We start from the raw sequence: 17,822 nt of genomic DNA on the forward strand, positions 1-17,822 counted from the left end.
CTGAAATCGGCTAACCTGGCGTCCACTCTCTGGATAAGCAGCTGTGTTGGACGTAAAAAGGGAAACCCTTGCTTCTACGCGCCCGGAAGTAGTCAGGAAAGGCTATTTCCGCTCGTTGTCGCTACGAGTCTTCGCGGAGCCTTGACATTGGCCGGTTAGGCGACGAGTTTGAAATGCAGTGAGCCGGTATTGTTGCCCTTGGTGGTGCGGAGAACTTGGTGGGCGTGTACTAGTCCCGGCGTTGTTCATTTCTCATAGGTGACTCACTACACCACAGGTCGACCTTGCGCTGTAGGTGTTTCTTCTGGAAGAGAGAAAGAAAGAAGGAAAAAGAACCGAAGAGGAGAAAAGAGAAGGAAAGTAAGAAAGAAAGAGAAGGACATTTGCATTCAGGATACAAGTATCAAATCCAGTGAGTGTTTCTATTCAAACGACATAAAATTACGTTTCGAGCTTTTGCACAAGACTCTTTACGAATTCAACAAAATACCAAAATCGCTGTGCTAATACTGCAGATACACCAATGTAGCTTGGAACGAGCCTTCTTTAAGCAGGTTCACCAATGAACCCCGCCCTTCCCCTCCCCCTGAAAAAAGTGGGATTATGCCGTAGCTGCATACACCTTTCGCATACATACACTTCGCTATAACCTTGAGCAGTTTGTATTCACCAGGAAGCGTTGTGCAGCCTTTTCGACTTTTCGTATATCTTACACGAGAGAGAGAAGATCAACAAGGCACACCATTACTATCCTCCCTAAATCAGAAATTCGAAAACTGAACGGCTTCTTTTTAATTATTTCGAACCATGATACTGTGCCAGCGACTACACGATATAAAAATCGTGAAATAATGCAATGAACATGGTATTTTGCTTTATTTTAGTCACCAAAATATAAATTATAGTATCTCCTGTGATGAAGTTTTGGTTTACACACGCACAGAGAACGAATGGTGACGCAAATGATTCCCCGTCGAGGGAGAAACCTTTATTGGTTAGCTAAAAGCCCTTCTAAAAGCCGTCCAGAGCGGAGCGGACCGTCAAAAACGGTTAAATAAATCTCTGTGTTATTATCCTTCTGTTTATGTGGGAGGTTTGACTACTTGACGAAGTGGATTCGACTCACACACCCTTTTCCCACACGTAGTCGGGTTACACCCGGTGAAGCAGTCACTCGCCAGCGTTGCGCAGTTGGCTTGCGGAAGATAAATGAACTGCGGATGAGTCGCTGACGAGCGATCCGATAGCGATCTCTGAGAGTCGTCCCGGACGGCAATCAAGTAGAAACGCCACCAAGCAGCAAGACAGCTTTGCGGCATGCATGCCGTAGAAGCCGCGGCGTTCGAAGCGTTCGTGAAGCTAGGGGCTGAGAGAGAGGGGGAGAGTGAGAGAGAGAGAGAGAGAGAATGAGAGATCACCCGCGCGTCAGGTAAGTGGCTGGAAGTGAAAAAAAAAAGACATAATTGATCTCCGTTGATTGTTTTTAAATGCGAAGAATTCTTTCGCTTGGGCCAATTGCCCGCTATTACCCCCACAGGCATCCGCAGATAAGGATCCGTAGATCGTTACAAGAACGAAATCCTGTAGTTCCAGTAGTGCGTACGTATGTGCACGTGTGTGTGTGTTTGTATGCGTGTACGTGCGTACGTGTGTTTCAATGCGCTTGTGCGCGCGTGCGCACGAGTGTGTGCGTGTAGCGCTTGTTGCCGTTACAACAACAGCACTCTTGCAATATTGGAGCGCACCTGTGAAAGGATACCGGAGGGTCTATGCCCATGATGCCAGTGTTAGTAGACAAAGATTGCCTCGCATTAAAAAAAGAACACGGCCCGTTCGAGAGGAAAAAAAAAAAATCACGCCATCCACGGAATGAATGATGATAAGTGAGGCGAAGCTCGAGAGGGGGAGATCATCGGTAACCGTAACTCTCCCGTGAAAGTTCGCCCATTACATCATTAAGAAAGACGTAAGACTGTGTGCGTACATCGAGGACTACCCCGCACCTCCACCACAATTTCTCACGTAGGATGGGACACAACGGTAAAAAAGAACTTTTATTTAGGGCGAACTTGTGCCCGAACAGGACGAGAGGAAACGAGCAAAGGTCCTTGCGTCTCGTTCGATCTCCGAGAACGACTGCCTGCGTTCGTGGCGTGATCTCTTGCGTGATCTCCCCCTCGCAGTGCACGTGCGCTCGCGCCTCCGTTGGCGAACACAGACAAGCTCGCGCTCCCGGTTCCGAGTTTGCGCTGCCGGTTGCAGCCGGGTCTTGCGCGTGCAACGCGGCCCACTTTGCGACAGCTCCGAAAGCATGCGGCGGTCACGTACCACGAGACACAAGGGATGGACATACCCATGGCTTTAGGAGCTTCGCCCCTAAAATGGGAGATGTGGTGCTCGAGCGTTCATGCGTGCCCCAGGATGCCATTTCCATAAGAATAGCGATATAAAGCAAAGAGCTTTTTTTTTTCATACTTGTTGAGTGTAGCTCAGGAAGCACGTTTTAATAACATGCTTGCCGCGTTTATTTCTGTTTGGAACGGCGACTACAGCCAATACCACTCTCACTTTCCACGTGAGTCTGCGCACGTCCAGGCGTTCGCTAGCAATGCAATTTTTTTTTAACGGCGAAGCTGTTTAGCAAGGCGTAATTTGTCGGGTCCGCAGTTAAAAATACCGAGAAATTGCCGAGCGTGCGCACGTGTGGCAGGAATGTTTTAGGACAGTAAAAAAGAAAGGTGTTTTCTCTAGTTTTTCTGCCTAAAGCGTTTCAGCCTCGTTCGGGACGTAAGCGTGTACATTGAATGAATTTTTTGCGGTCTGCGCACTTTCGGCTTGGTCTAGAAAAGTTTGACAAAGACTGTACATAATGTTTCGGAATAAATTTTTGTTAGGCACTTTAAACTTCTCTGTATACGCTGCGAAAACAAATTGCCAGAACATGCGCCGCAAATGACCCCTCTTTAAACCGCGGGAAAGTACTCATACCTTGCCCTAAACAAGCTTGACGCTGACTGCGGTAGATTTTGGGGCCAGTGTAAGACAAGGTGCGAGTTGTAAATTAATCCACGGCTTCGCGTATACAACACGTCTCAAAACAGCCCACGTGAATAGCGTCGGCTCGTTACAGCGTAGATTTGATTTATACCAGGAAACTCTTAACGCTTGAGTTTTGGTAATTCCCGCATATCACGTTCCACATGCATGTTCTAGTCGTTGTATTGTCGCAGCCTAAGTCAGAAGCAAATACTCCGGTTAGTGCACCCAAGCCTTAACAAAAATAAAGGCAGAAGGGTCAAAAGACAAAAAGTTTCCGACCTTGTGTTTACGACTTTCTAAGATCTTCCCCTCCTTTACGAGGGTTTCTTATAGTGCGGGTTGCCTTTTCTCTTAGATACCGCCCGCATAGGCCGACTTTGTGGTTTCGCAGCTTTCAAACAGCGGCATCCAGAGAGACTTTGACTTGCACAAAGCTTCAGGTACCGCAGTGGTCTTGCTTATCGCGTGGAAAGATCTTCAGGGGCCGGTTTTTCTTCACGGCAATGCGTCTTTTCGACGCTCAAGCAGCCACGGCAAGCGGTGCATCTAGGACCTAGTCTTCTAAGCCAGACATCGTGCATTCTAGATGCCATTTCGGCTTCGTTCTGCGCTGCTTACGTTTGTAGGTAATCTCTGTGGGAGCTCTTTTTAGTATTTATGTGGAATGATGGAGTGTTGACACGAAAGAAAAGGGCAGCGAAAAGCAGCTCTTGAAACATAAACGCGTGGCATTTTTAATGAGACTGATATAATCGAAACTGGAGTACACAGGAGCATAAAAATGGTATTGGAAAAGGATGCCAGTGCTGGACTGATAAGGCTGTCATGGCTGAGGTAATAAAAGTTTTAGAGTTGTGTAATAAACAGAATACTGACCTCATGAGTACTTTAGTCCCGTGACTTGGTCCACAGAGAAAATCAGGGCAGGAGGCCCCGGGTAAACATTACCCCTTGACGAGAAAGATTTATAATGTATGGAAAAGGCAGGCTATCTCTTTCTCTTTAGAAGGAGTTGCATGTAAAAAAAGGACAGCCTAAAAGGGGCTTATCTGAAAAGGTTGGCGAACTTGGCTTGTTCCAAGTGCAAGTTTTGAGAGGAGCTGATTACCTCAAAAATAAAATGCTGTTCTACGAGAGGGTGACCATTTTCCACATACACATTTTTCGTATTATTGCCATTGGTATGTCCTTGAAACCCGCTTTACCTTGACGTCTTTTCAGAATGACTCGACGCATTATTAGATGCGAACGCATCTCATTCGCTCGCCTTGTCCCTGCATCCATCCGGCGTTGTCGGCGTCCACCCCTCCCTCATTCTCCTCGCCGCGTGAGCTGCGCTCTCCGCCGCTCACCCCCTCTCCTCTCCGATAGCGAACACTCTCTCGCGAGGGGCATTGGATTGGATTCGATTGGCTTGGCTTGGCTTGGCTTGGCTTGGATTTGGAATGGATTGGATTGGATTAAAGTGGATTGTGTTGCGTCATAGCCGCCGCAGACGCACTGGCGCCGGCGCGTCCCCTCACCGTTATGCGCGCTATAAAACACGGTGCCTGCGCCGCTCCGCTCCATCGTTCCAGCGCCGTTACTCCGCTGTCCAACGCTACAACGTGAACCCCCTATGCGTCGCATCTACACAGGGGTTCCCGCGAGGGGAGGTGGGAGTTTTCCCCACCAAACCCGCCGATGTACCTTACTGCTCCTGTTCTGTCTCTTTCATAAGTGGACTGTCGCAAATTACCGGCGCTTTTAACATAAACCTAACCGCTGTCTCCATAAAATGCGACGGAAAGAAAAATAACTAACCAAGGATTTGTCCCTATAGCGGTTAACATCAACCGCCTTCCTTGAGTGCATCGCGGCGCATGCCGTCGCATTAGCATCGACGCAGGCATAATCTTCGAAATGCATCGAGCTTGAGTAGCCGCACGGAGCCTCGCTACAACGCATCGTTACAGATGATCGATGAAAGGGGAAAAAATTCGCCGACATTCCGCTCTTGATGCGGGAAGATATCAGTAGCGAGAGATGAACGACTTTGCGCAACGAGGACGAAATGGCTGCGTGGTCGTGAAAGAACAGATGACAAATTGGGGTCCCTTTCGAACTGCGAATCGTCGAATTTGCTTATGTCGCGCTGGGGGCCTTGTCGTCACTGAGCGAGTGTTCTAGCTGCAGCTGCAGCTGCTTCTTTGAATACAAAAGACGAAATACAGATCAGTGACAATTAAAACAAATAAAGATGACTTTTACGGAGCGCTTTAGGACTCTGTCGTTCACAATAAACGCAGTCACTGGACGGCGCCGATTTAAATAGCCCCTATAAGTTTGTCAGAGATTTGGCGTAGCGGAGATTCCTTCCGATGTCAGTTCTGTTAGTTGTGTGCAGTGTTGCCTGGATAATCCACGACTCCAGATTATACCGCATCCGGATGGCGAGCTGGGCGAGTTGGTAATGCGACATGGGTATTCGGAAACAGCCCGTTATTTGGAAATAACAGCGTGTTATTTGGAAACAGCGCGAAGAAAAGAACCAGACAGTACGAGCTCTGTCCGGTCCTTCTCTTCGTGGTCCTGTTTTAACGCACTGTTTCCAAAAGAAAAAATAACTCCAGATTAAGGCTGGCCGATATGCGGCGCTCTGTCGTCCGTATACCTTGGCGCCATCTCAGTTTATCTCGCGTCCTGTTTACTCCTGTTATCTCACGTCAAGTTCCGGTATTCCACGATGGCCTTGGAAACCTCGTTTTCTTTTCGAAGATCGTATTGGTGTTGGCTCAGGTGTTTGAAAAATCACCAGATTCACCTATGTATACTGCCGAACAGTCTGTGCAAGCGATCCAACAAACAACACTGGAAATTTCCTTTCATTGCAAACTGCTTTCTCTGTGGACAAAGAAGTCACAGCACTACCGAAACATCATTTTTATTTTTTGACTGCGCCAGTAAAGTATGTATCATATTTTGCATGCTGCCTACCCAGCCAGTATGCCCTCAAACCACTGACCTGAGCTACTTGTTCGGAAATGTGTTCGATGCCGCTATCGATAGCGATGCAATGTTCAAAGGCACGCGCCCCAACACGCACTAACGCAACTCAGTTTTGCGGTCTCGTGGAAGTCGACGCAAACGCCGTTCCTACGTTTTGCGACACCCCAGAAAACTGTACCGCATCATAGTGATGATCATGATGGCCATGATGATGATGATGAAGCCCTCAATGTTTTTCACACGTGTCCACAAGGGGGTGTTGGCCAGGGGTAAATCACTTATTGTTATTTGATAGGAATTTATATACAAATTTATTTCCAGAAAAAAGGAAGCCGTGAAACGAGAGTTAGCTATGATTAAAACCCTAATTACCCATTAATTATGCCCCCTTTAGCAATTAAAGTGACCTGCAGCAAAATGGTAACCTGAATATAATTATATACAGTCAAATCTCGTTACTACGAACCCCACAAAAACGAATTTCTCAAATTTACGAATATTTTAAGAATTCCCAACCAGATTGCCTATATTTTCGATGTAAAAATATTTCAGAATTACGAATTTCGATACAGCGCACATTTCAGAATAACGCACGTAATTTATTTTCTCCGTTATAATCAAGTAACATCAGTATTACGAATCCGGCTAAAAGTGATTACAGCGCTGCACCTCTCGCGCGAAACAGAAACCGCTGTTCCCCTGCGTATTCCGCGAGTGCAGTAGCTATCATCATCACCATGTCGAGTGCCAACAGCTAGCACCACCCCAAAGCTGTGGTTTAATGTGCAGTTGCCTAGCAGGCCTAGCCGCGTTGGCCAGGTGTTGGTGGCCGGTCGATTGTTCTTCACGCTAATCGCATGCGGGGGCAGGTATTTCTTTGTTGGGGGTGATTTTGCTGCGAAGTTTGTGCGAGATCCAAAGATTAATGCAGCTAGAGACGAAGCAAAGAAGAAGCGAGAGGGTTCATCATGACCTTTAATGACGATGACGACGCGAAGGGTTACGGCTTGTTCCCCGAACACAGAGGAATATGACATAACGTTGAACATTGGTGTATTAGTGCACATGATCAAAGTCCGCACTTCCATAGCTCAGTGCAGTGACGTACCGATGAGGTATTGTGCAAGGTGGAATATGTTGAGGCATTTCTAATCAGTCTTGCGTGCTGCACGCGCACGAAGAAAGTAACTAATTTCTTCAAATAAAGCCGCTTTGATGTGAACGAACATTTTTATTTGATTGATTGATTGATTGATTGATTTATTTATTGATTGATTGTAGGGTTTAACGCGCCGACGCAACGCAGGCGATGAGGCGCACCGTAGTGGAGGGCTCCGGATTATTTTTGAACACCTGGGGATCTTTAACGTGCGCCGAAATCTCGTACACATGGGCGTTTTCGTTTTTCGTCTACATCAGCAAAGCGTCCGCCATTGCTTGGAATCGAACCCGCGTCCTCGTGCTCAGCAGCACAACACCTTAGCCCCTGAACCACCGCGGCGGGTCATTTTTATTTGGGAGTTTGCCTGTCTTCACACGTGTCTACTGCTAACGTAGGTCATTTTTATTCCTAGGTTTGAGCACTGGCTTGAAACAGTTAGTTTTTCATTACAAGGATATTTCGAAATAGCGAACGATTTTCGGACGTCCCGCGTGATTCTTTATACCGATATTTGTCTGTATATATCGTTTTTTTGCGGACCCCACGAAAGTTGTCACCAAGTGAGAACTTACTTTGGCCATTTTGGTAAAGTTATGCTAAAGCCGCCTATCGTGACGTTCGTTATGCAAGGAAACGTAGTAAGCAAACCTCTCCTTCGTCTGTACAGCCTCTTTATCCCGCCAAGCTATAGGGCCACACATTAGCCGGGCTCCTGTCCGTTGCAATGCCGTGCCTTCCATTCTTTATGCAGCGTCTGCTGTTTTCTTTTGCCCTGCGCATACAAACAATCACGACAGGAGCACGACGTAGACGTTAAGTGTAAGCAATGAAAACGCGACTGTCAGTGTGGCGCGCGTCCGTCGGCAGGCTTGTCTTCGGGTCGACCTTGAACGTTTTGCATACGCTCGAGCCACAGAGCCGCCCCTGGCCTCACCGCCGCGATCTGCTGTCGAGAATATTGAGCACTCCTTCGTCCGTGTAAGAAAGCGCCCTTCTGCCTTCGGAAGAGTGAGCGATGTCTTCTCCAACCTATTGTCGGTGTCACGAAACAAACATAGTTGAACTATCATTTCTTGAACTATTTAGCGGAATGTAAATAGATGTTATCGTTAATTTTTCTTAAGCCTGTTTATGTAAACTGCAGGAAGAAGGCCTCTCCCAAGGATCTGCCGCTACGCCTATCGAGTCCCTGAAGGCCGATATTGGGATTGTATAATCATTGGGACGTTTTTAGCAAATGTACTCAACTAGCGTTGCTAAATACTTGTCGCTAAACGAGCTTGCTAAACCAGGGTTGCTAAAAAAACCGATCTCGTAAAGGCAACTGCGGAGACGCGCTATGCTGAGGCAGTACGCCTCTACGAAGTGCGTGCTACGCCTCTAGAGCACTGTACCACGTCCGAAATGCTGCCTGGTCCGGCATAGAACGTCACTGGATACCACGGGATGCTGTACTAGATGGGTTCAACCATGCTAGGTGATGCTCCCTGATACACAGACAGCATTTTCTCACCAGACAAGGATTTGGCAACCGTTGTTTAGTACATTTGCTAACAACCTCCTAATGATTATACAATCAAACTATCGGCCCCCAGGCACTGGATAGGCGTGGCTGGAGATCCTTGGGAGAGTCCTTCGTCCTGTAGTGGACACAACTGGGATAAAGGTACAGATAGAGCTAAATATACGTTAAAAGCACGTATAAATTCTATTTGGGTAGCTCAGTGCAGTAAAAACAATATGGGAACCCGTGTAACGACATTTCGTCACCCAGTGGACGTAATTAGTAAATATGATCGGGAGATTGAGGAACGAATACTCAGGTCCTTTTCTACGTCCTTTTTTTGCGAGGCCTCTCGCGCCATTTCAGAATGTTCAATGGGCCCAGAACCAATTTCTATTCTCTTCTGCTGTGTCCTGTATTCTGCACCGCTTTCCGGTTCAAAGAATAGAAGGCTGGGCATGCCGGGTGGCGCGTTTCCAAACTCTTCGCTGCACAGAGCACGCACGTGACATGTGTGAAGTCACTGCGCGCGCTATTCTTTTGAGCGCCTGATCTGTGCATTAAAGCATTTGGAAATACGCTGCCGGATGACACGAACGACGAAGAAACCTGCGGATGCAGCGAAATCTGTTGGAAATCGTCGCTCGCCTTCTCCGCCCCGGAACTGACTTTGTTGATGCTCACAGTTATGTCGAAGTGTCGCGAGAACTGGTCATAGCATTTAGTAAGATCTAGCTACCGCAACTTAAAAATATCAATCAACAGTGCTTATGGGAGTTCTCAAAGTGACGTCACACTTTCGCCACATTTTTTGCAGTGAGTCTGGCGTGCTAGGGGCCTCTACTGAGTTATCTTTCCTCCATGGATTGGCATGATGACGACCACGAGGAATTAGACCCTAGAAAAGCAACGTAGGAATTTCGGCCGTACGCTAGTCACCGTACTTTGCTTAACACCCTTCTTACACTTAAGCTCGGTGTTCTTTCTCGAGGTTGTGGGGAAACCAAGCACCTGGGCGGGCTCATCTCAAGAGTAGGCCATGAATAGGTCACCATGAGAGGGGCAGTCCCGCATGAACTCAGTTCTTGCTACTTTAAAACTGCTTGGAGAGAAACATTCCGAATTAAATATTTGTGACGTTGTGCGAGGTCTCTTTGGGCACAATGAAGAAATATGAGCAAGTTTAGAGCAAGAGAAACACAGGTGGATTTAGAGAAGGACGTGCGATGTATTTTGATACGCTGTGCGAGCTTTACCATACGAGGACACCGAACCGCTTTTTATGATGCAGTGCAGTGGTTATAAGTCTGCCGGGAATCCCTTGAGGATTGACAAAAGTGATGGGAGAACGCATAATAAACGATGTAGATTCATGTTAAAATGTCAAGCACATGGCACCTGCCGCTAAAGTTGCCAACATGCTTAATCAATGCTGCCATTTTATGCGTGACTTTTATGCGTACGCGCGTCATATCGTCAAAAAATTTTCTCTTGCGACTAAAAGTCCCTATCCCCCAGCCTTCGCAAGGTTGGGTCAACCCGTTAATAAACACCACTACCAGCACCACCACTGTCCCCCCAGCCTTTTGTGTGTTTGGCTTTACCGCATAGCTGGTGTGTCACGCAAAAAGCCAACGCAAAAAAAGACGTGGGCTACACGGAGAAATCAAAGGTACAACCGGTGTCAAAAGTTTCCGGGACGCGATTCCGAAAATCGAAGCCAGTTTCTATGCTTCCTTGTGGCTAAGCCCCTGCTATGCATATGATGATGATGCTTCGAAGTGTGATGCTTAGGAAGGCAAATTATGTGCTGAGCCATCAGATAGCAGAGAAATTGACTTCAATTTTCGAAATCGCGTACCGGGAACTTTTGACGCCGGGTGTGGAAGTCATGTAGCTAACGTTTTTGCATTTAAAGCAAGGTCTGGCAAACAGGAACAATATATCGAACGGAAGGAGGGGTTGGAAAAGTGTCGGGGAGGGTTTGAAAGACCTCTTAAATGGTCTCGCGGACCCCCTGGAATTCGCGGAGAACCAATGATATAGCGAATGTAAAAATTTCACGTTCGTCTACAGTTTCCAATTTCGATGGCTCCCCCGCTCTTGAGCCTGTCATTCGGCCTTGGGCTGCTACAAACATTTTCTCTCCGGGAATGTATACAAAATGTACCGTTCATTCAGAACGCCATGCGTGACACGAATTCCTCTGAGCTCCTCCGTCTTGTTGGCGCATCGTAACGGCAGCATTATGCGGCTGCAGGCCGCGGCCTGCCCTCCGCGCGCCATCCGCGCGAAACCAGACGCGAACGGACCCGTTGGGGTAGCCCGGCTATCCACCGTCGAGGCCCTCAGTCCGTTCCGGTTGCGCAAGGCCGGCGCCACTTGGGTCAGCGGGGCTTGTCCGGGACGTGTGCCGCATACTTAGCTAAGCCTCGCGGAGACACGCTTTCGTCCGGGCCGCCTTGTACTACGAGCAGACAGCCACTGGCGGCTTGTACTATACATCACCGGACGACACGCCTACACTGCCGTTATACAAGCGTGGAAAGTGATCCTCAGCGGGTAGAGTCCACGGGGAGCCATTTAGGCCGTGTTTTTTACTGAGACAATAAAAGGCGCGGCGCACCTGACAGAACTCGCAGGGTTTCCAGTCACGAACGAACTGCGGCGCCCACCGTCCTCGGTGGGGATGCCTTGCTAAAAAAGGCGCGTGAGTCACTCGCTGTGAACATAGTTCTAAGCGATGAGGGTGCGTCGGTCGGCCGCACAGCCCTGCATTGCAAACGCGGGCTGTTCGGGGATTCGCAACGGCCACCACGCTAAGCCGGTTTCCGCATGCAGCCGTGCGTGGACAGAGCGCCCGCTATATATTAAAGCGAAAGCCATTTTAGTGCGACCTATGGCGTCCTGTCAAAAAAATTAATGCGCTTTCCCATAGACCGGTTGGTCGACCGGAAACCTCTGATAATAGTATAATACCTCCGGACACACGGCGAGTGCGTGAAACCGGGCTTTCAATGTGTCAAAGTAGTAGCTTGCAAATCGCGAAAAAGAGACGGTTCTAGATACGACAACACACGCATCGATCATGAAGGAGGAGTGCAATAGTATTACTTTTTATCTCATAAACGACGTGTCTGTATACATTTACATCGATCCTAGATGTGTTCGCTTAGTGTGCGAAAAATGGTCGCATGGGTGCGTTCTTCGTTTGCTGTTTGGGTATTTGAAGGTTTGACGATCGACTGGACGCACTTTCAGCGAATGTTGGAAGCTGTTTTAGCGAAAATCTAGACGCACGTTCGACGCAATTTTGATGTGAGAAACCTTTCGCGCTTCTCTCAACTTTCTTTTGGAAGGAATGGTAAAGTTTTCGCGACAGACGATGGAGAAACTTGTCGAAGTACGTGCAGAGATGATATAGAGAATAGTTAATGATACTGGTGAGGTGTGCCTGGCCAAGGCAACTAGCTTGCTACACCAGATGTATGAAGCGGAGATGATCCGCTTTCAATATACATAAACACTTTTCTTCTGGTGAATCGAACTATGCATCATTTGGCCGGCTGATATTTACGTTCCGGCATAATTCGAAAAAGAATCAGGGAATCGGATCAAAAAATACGGCCGAGCAAAACCAAAGAGGGACAAGCGTGACACAATTAGCGAGGGCTTATTTCACTAAAAAGACAGCATACACACGGCTTGAAGCAGAAACAACACATGGCTTGCGGCGTATGAGTAGTTCCAACTGGAATAAGAATGTAAAGCAGCCATACTAATTAATTACGCAATTTCAGTATCTATCAAAACCCAACAAAGAACAAACGCGCTGCATAACACACACAGGCTACGATATGTTAACAGCTTCCAAATAAAATAGAAGCGACAAAGTATCTTAGCATTGCTTCGTCGCAGTTTCGTCGTGTGGCCTAATTCCTTGGCGCCAGACGTGAAACTTTTTGGGAATTTTCTAATGCATATTTCAGCTAATTCCATCGTTTGTTTCTTTAAATTTTCAGCCACTTGGAATTTTATGAGCAATGACTTGCGTCAGTCAAGTAGGGTGAATATGAGGGACCGCAATTCCATACGTCCCGACCCACAAGTTCTTGGAAGTAACATTTGATAGTATTCTCACATGGTCGTCTCATGTTCGCCATCTCAAAGACAATATTACTTAATTCGCCTGAATATTCCGCATGCTTTCCACCGACACCGGCGGTTGTTCAGTCAGCTCTCTTCTCCGGTTATACAAAGCGCTTTGCGCTGGCCTCCCTACTTTGGTCCCTCTATCAAAAGGAACTGTCAAAACACTAGAGAGCATGCAAGCACAAATCCTGCGGGTCTGCATTGGAATTTCAGAGACACCCTGCATCGGCAATATTCATACCATTCTCCAGGAAAGATACATCTGTTTTTTCATCCAGCGTGGCATGGAACATTCAGCGTGCAGCCTGGGATGATGCATCACGTCATTACGCGCCCCCTATCTTCCATTGATCCAAACTGGAAATTCAAAATGCCACCAGGGCTCTCCAAGAGGGTAGAAGCAATCCTACATCGCGTGCGGTTGAATGTTGCATACACGCGCAACTTCCTCTTTAAGATGAAACGAGCTACGTCGCCACTATGCCCACACTGTGATGTGCGAGAAACCCTCCAGGACCAGCTCTGTGAATGTGCTCGATTCAGTGCTTAAAGAGAGTCTCTGGCAGTGTCTTTGGGGCTGCCGCTTCAACTAAAGGACGTTTTAGGACCATGGGTACGTCCCAAACGTGCTTTACGGGCTACAAAACCTATGATAGAGTACCTGACACACACAGGTCTAGACCAGTCTCTGTGAATAACTCAACGTTTCTGTGCGCATCAAGTTCTTGAACATCATCGCCACCATCTTCATCACGTCATCGACTGGCGTAGCAAGCTAAGCATTTTAGCCCGGCTAACATCGCGAGACTTCAAAAAAGATCGTTCTCTCTCACATCCGCGGACACATATGAGGTAAAGGGACGTCCATTTTCGTGAAAAGCAAAAATAATATTGCAGGAATTAGTTATTTCTCTTTTGCGAGTATTCTCCACACGGGCAACGCAGGCCATTTTTGATTGATTGATTGTAGGGTTTAACGCGACGACGTATCGCAGGCGATGAGGCGCGCCGTAGTAGAAGGCTCCGGATTAATTTTCACCACCTGGGGATCTTTAACGTGCGCCGAAACCTCGTACACACGGGCGTTTTTGCTTTTCGCCCCCATCAGAAAAGCGGCCGCCGCGGCCGGGAATCGAACCCGCAACCTCGTGCTCAGCAGCGCAACGCCTTAGCCACTCTGCCACCGCTGCGGGTCTCAGGGCATTTTTGCTATCTGCCTGGTGCCAATACTGACTCGCTTAACAAGGCCTGCACACATAACCATCAACGCAAATTTGGTGTGCAGATCGCATGTTCTCGTTGGTCGTCATCTGGAATAACAGCAACTATGATACATTTTTAATTTGAACCATCACGAACGAAACGAGAAAAGATGGCCGCTGGTGTATCCATCACTCTGTCTTAAAGCCGTTTGGGCTGGTTCCAATTACAAATGTCATTCCAACTTGCCCAGCTTACAGCACTGGGGTGTAAACGGGAGTAAACCGGCGAGTAAACGGGAGGTATTCATTCATTCAAAGATTTTATTTCCTCAGATGTACAAGGAGACAGGCTGGGACTAAAGGCTACAAAATCCGGACAGAGGCCCCAGCCCCCTTTGGTACAGTGCAATAAACGAACGAATTGACTAGGTGGAGCATAAATGTTTGAGTAACAAAAATACAAGCAATATGTAGAGCACCAGACAATAAAGAACAATACAGGAAAGGTAAAGTAAACTAGATTATAGTACATAAGAGTAAAGTAAAATAAAGTACAATTTGACAATCAGAGTATAACTATGCGCTTTAAAGATAGACACGACTACAAAATCTGCGCATTAAACAATTTGCGCATTGAACAATTAAACAGCATCTACAGTTCTAGCCGTTGAAGCAGAAATTATGACTTAAGAGCCATTCTTCCACCTGTATTTGAAATCAATCTGGTCACCAGCTTTGTTTAGCATGTCGGTGCGTTGAAACAGAAAAGACTTTCGGCCGTAGTTTGCTCGCAATTTCGGTGTATGTATTTTGTTACATCTGAGGGAGTATATAGTACTTCTAGTGCCGTTAAATTTGCCATGTGTGTAAGTTGTAAAAGCTTCATATAATAAATTTGTACAGCATTAAGCATACTGTACTGAAAAAATAGTGGACGCGTTCTCAAGTCGGCATAGTTTCGGTAAAAATTGACAAATATACGGCGAACTCTTTTTTATAAGACGATCAGCCGTTTGTAATTTGTTTTATTAGAGGTTCCCCACGCTAATATTCCGTAGCAAAGCCTAGCATTGACAAGGGTGTTATAAAGCTGTTATTTGAGCCACAGCGGTATTAAACCGTTTATTCGGTAGAGGACACCAATATTTTTTGAAATTTCATTGCCGAAGGGCAATGAAGTTTTATGAGGATACCAAGATAATTCTTCATGAAACCTTACCTCTAAGAACTTCTGTTCTTTGACTTGGCTGATCATATTGCCCCGACTTAAATATAAATCCCTTGATCTATCTTCTTATTAGTTGTTCTAAAAATGGTATGGGTAGTCTGCGATGAATTTAGCTGCAAGTTATTTTCATGCAACCAGTCCGACATTTATAAAAATCTATTTACTTCATACCAGAGTTCGCTTAAACTGCTACCGGAAAAAAATATGTTCATGTCATCTGCATACATGACTGTCTGGGGTGTACATGGTATGTTTGGAATTTCATTCATATATATTAAAAATAACAACGGTCCCAGCTCTGATCCTTGCGGAACACCTGTTATATTTCCAATAACTCCATGAAAGACTATTAAATTCAACAAATTGCTCCCTGTTACTTAAATACCTTTTTAATAGCTCAGCCGCTATTCCCCGTATTCCGAACCTTTTCAGCTTTCCTAGCAATATTTCATGATTGATAGTCAAATGCTTTTATTAGGTCCAAGAATAACCCGAGCGTAAATTATTTTCCCTCTATATTTGCGATTACACTGTCCTTAATATTATGTACAGCTTGCTGTGTTGACTTGTTGTTTAGATAGCCGTGGTGGTATGTGTGTTGAAGAAGCTTGTTAGTGTATTATGTATTAGATCTTCAAATATTTTTGGAATGACAGTCAACACAGAGATTGGCTGGTAATTGGCCAACTGATCATCGCCACCACCTTTTTGAATTGGCTTTACTCGCGCTACTTTCAATTTTTGAGGAAAAACTCCAATCGATAATGTCAAGTAAATAATAAAAGCTAAAAATTCACTACTTTTAGGGGCGATGTATTTAAAGAGACCCTGCAACACTTTTTTCTACTTTTTTTAAACCTTAAATTATTGCGGAACGTAGTCACCCAACACACCCGGTACTTAGATTGGGTGGTCGCAAAGTACCTCAGCCAAAAATTACTGCTCTATGTTCATCAGATAACTTGCTCAAAAGGTTTTTCTCTCTTTCCCGGTCTTGACGTTCTTCGACTGCCCGAATTACGTCACTGAGGCCATGAAGCGGCTGTTCGCCGGTTTTCCTTCAGGTGCAGCAATGAACGCTTTTTGATAGCAACTTTAAAAATAAAGCCACAAAAACAAAGCAGAAACCGAAGGCGTAACTGGTGCGACAAGAAAATCACGCAGTGCCGCTCCGTGCTGGCGATAACTAAAGCTTTTACAGTGCTTCCAGACGTAAAAGAGGGAGTGAAAACGTTTATCAAAAGTGTTGCAGGGTCCCTTTAGCGGGAAGCGGTGCAATACCATCGATGCCAGATGTGACGTTGTTTTTAAGTTTTAGAATAAAATTTGCACATCGCTCGTGTTTGTCAGACTTTGGAAGTTGTGACGGTTGCCATACAGCGCTACTTTTATCTTCGTCGATCTCCGCAATGTAAGCCCCTGCTCTGATGAAATGCCTATTCATTGCGATTGCCATTTCCGCTGATTCTACCCGTCTACCGTTCAAGCGAGCAACATGTGACCACGTGCTCTTCTTGCGGCCCGTTATCACATTTACTGTTTCCCATACCTTTTTTGAATCGTTACTTATATCCTCGAAGAGGCGTTCACATCTGAGCTTGACATTTTTCAGGTCGCTCTGCAGTTTGAATTCGAGAAGCAGGTTAGGGTCACGGATTTGCACAAGAGTATTAAGGTTTTGCTTTTAATTCGTTTGAGTAGTTGTTGACCTTTTCAGGCTTGCGTACCTTTCCGGAATTTCTTTGTTTTTCCGCTGGTTAAAACGCTAAGTCGTAGCACGCTAGTATGCACCTCAAAAATAGGTCTTAAGCTTTGTCTGAGTAGTTTTGAGCAAAAACTTCCTTCCAGTCGAAAACTCTGACAAGGTCTCTAAACTGCTCCAGTACCGAACTGGTCATTCTACGCCAAAAAATTCTTTCACAACTATTGCCATTTCCAGTAATTTTCATGTTGGCAAAACAAAACACTTCTAAATAATCACTCAGATCGATATTTATATTAGAAAGACAGATATCTAGCAGGGTAGCACACCAGAAGATAGCTTAGTCGGAAGTTCTACGTGATTTATGTATGCATGGCATGCCAGTACGTTTTTTATTTCCAATCATCACTTTCCGCTGAGCTCATTTCTATATTGAGATCCTCCATAATAATACAAGAGTTGTTATTACTTGCTACCAAACTGAATGAGTCGTTCAACAAAAAAATACTCAAGTTTTTCCTGTCACCATTTGGAGGTCTATAGACCACAGACGCTGTGGTCTTTCCCAAACGAATTGTTACGCACTCAACCTAGTTATTACTTGTACAAAAGTCCTCAATGACCGTATACGCTATTGATTCTTTAAGGTAAATTGCAACTCTACCCTCTCCACCTCCTGGACTGTCTGAAAAGGTGTTTCGATCGGTATCCAGTAAAGATTGGAATCGCATCATTTATAGTCAGCCAAGTTTCCGAAAAACACGAAAGATCAAGTTCAGGCTCAATTGTTTCAAAGTATATATAAATGCCATCTGACTTGTTTCTCATGCTCTTGGAATTTATAT

At 46.0% G+C, this 17,822-nt stretch overlaps 1 protein-coding gene and 1 pseudogene across 1 annotated transcript in view; one reads left to right on the forward strand and one right to left on the reverse strand.

Moving 5' to 3' along the window:
- The window catches only part of LOC144138754 (uncharacterized), a 60,421-nt gene that overhangs the window by 14,825 nt on the left and 27,774 nt on the right, over positions 1–17,822 (forward strand). The window lies entirely within an intron of this gene.
- LOC144138959 (short transient receptor potential channel 4-associated protein-like) overlaps positions 1–17,822 on the reverse strand; it is a 35,571-nt pseudogene that overhangs the window by 9,564 nt on the left and 8,185 nt on the right.

This window comes from Haemaphysalis longicornis, unplaced genomic scaffold (genome assembly GCF_048455015.1).
Source record: "Haemaphysalis longicornis isolate Haplotype H1 unplaced genomic scaffold, Haemaphysalis longicornis Haplotype H1 scaffold_5, whole genome shotgun sequence".
Lineage (NCBI taxonomy): Eukaryota > Metazoa > Arthropoda > Arachnida > Ixodida > Ixodidae > Haemaphysalis > Haemaphysalis longicornis.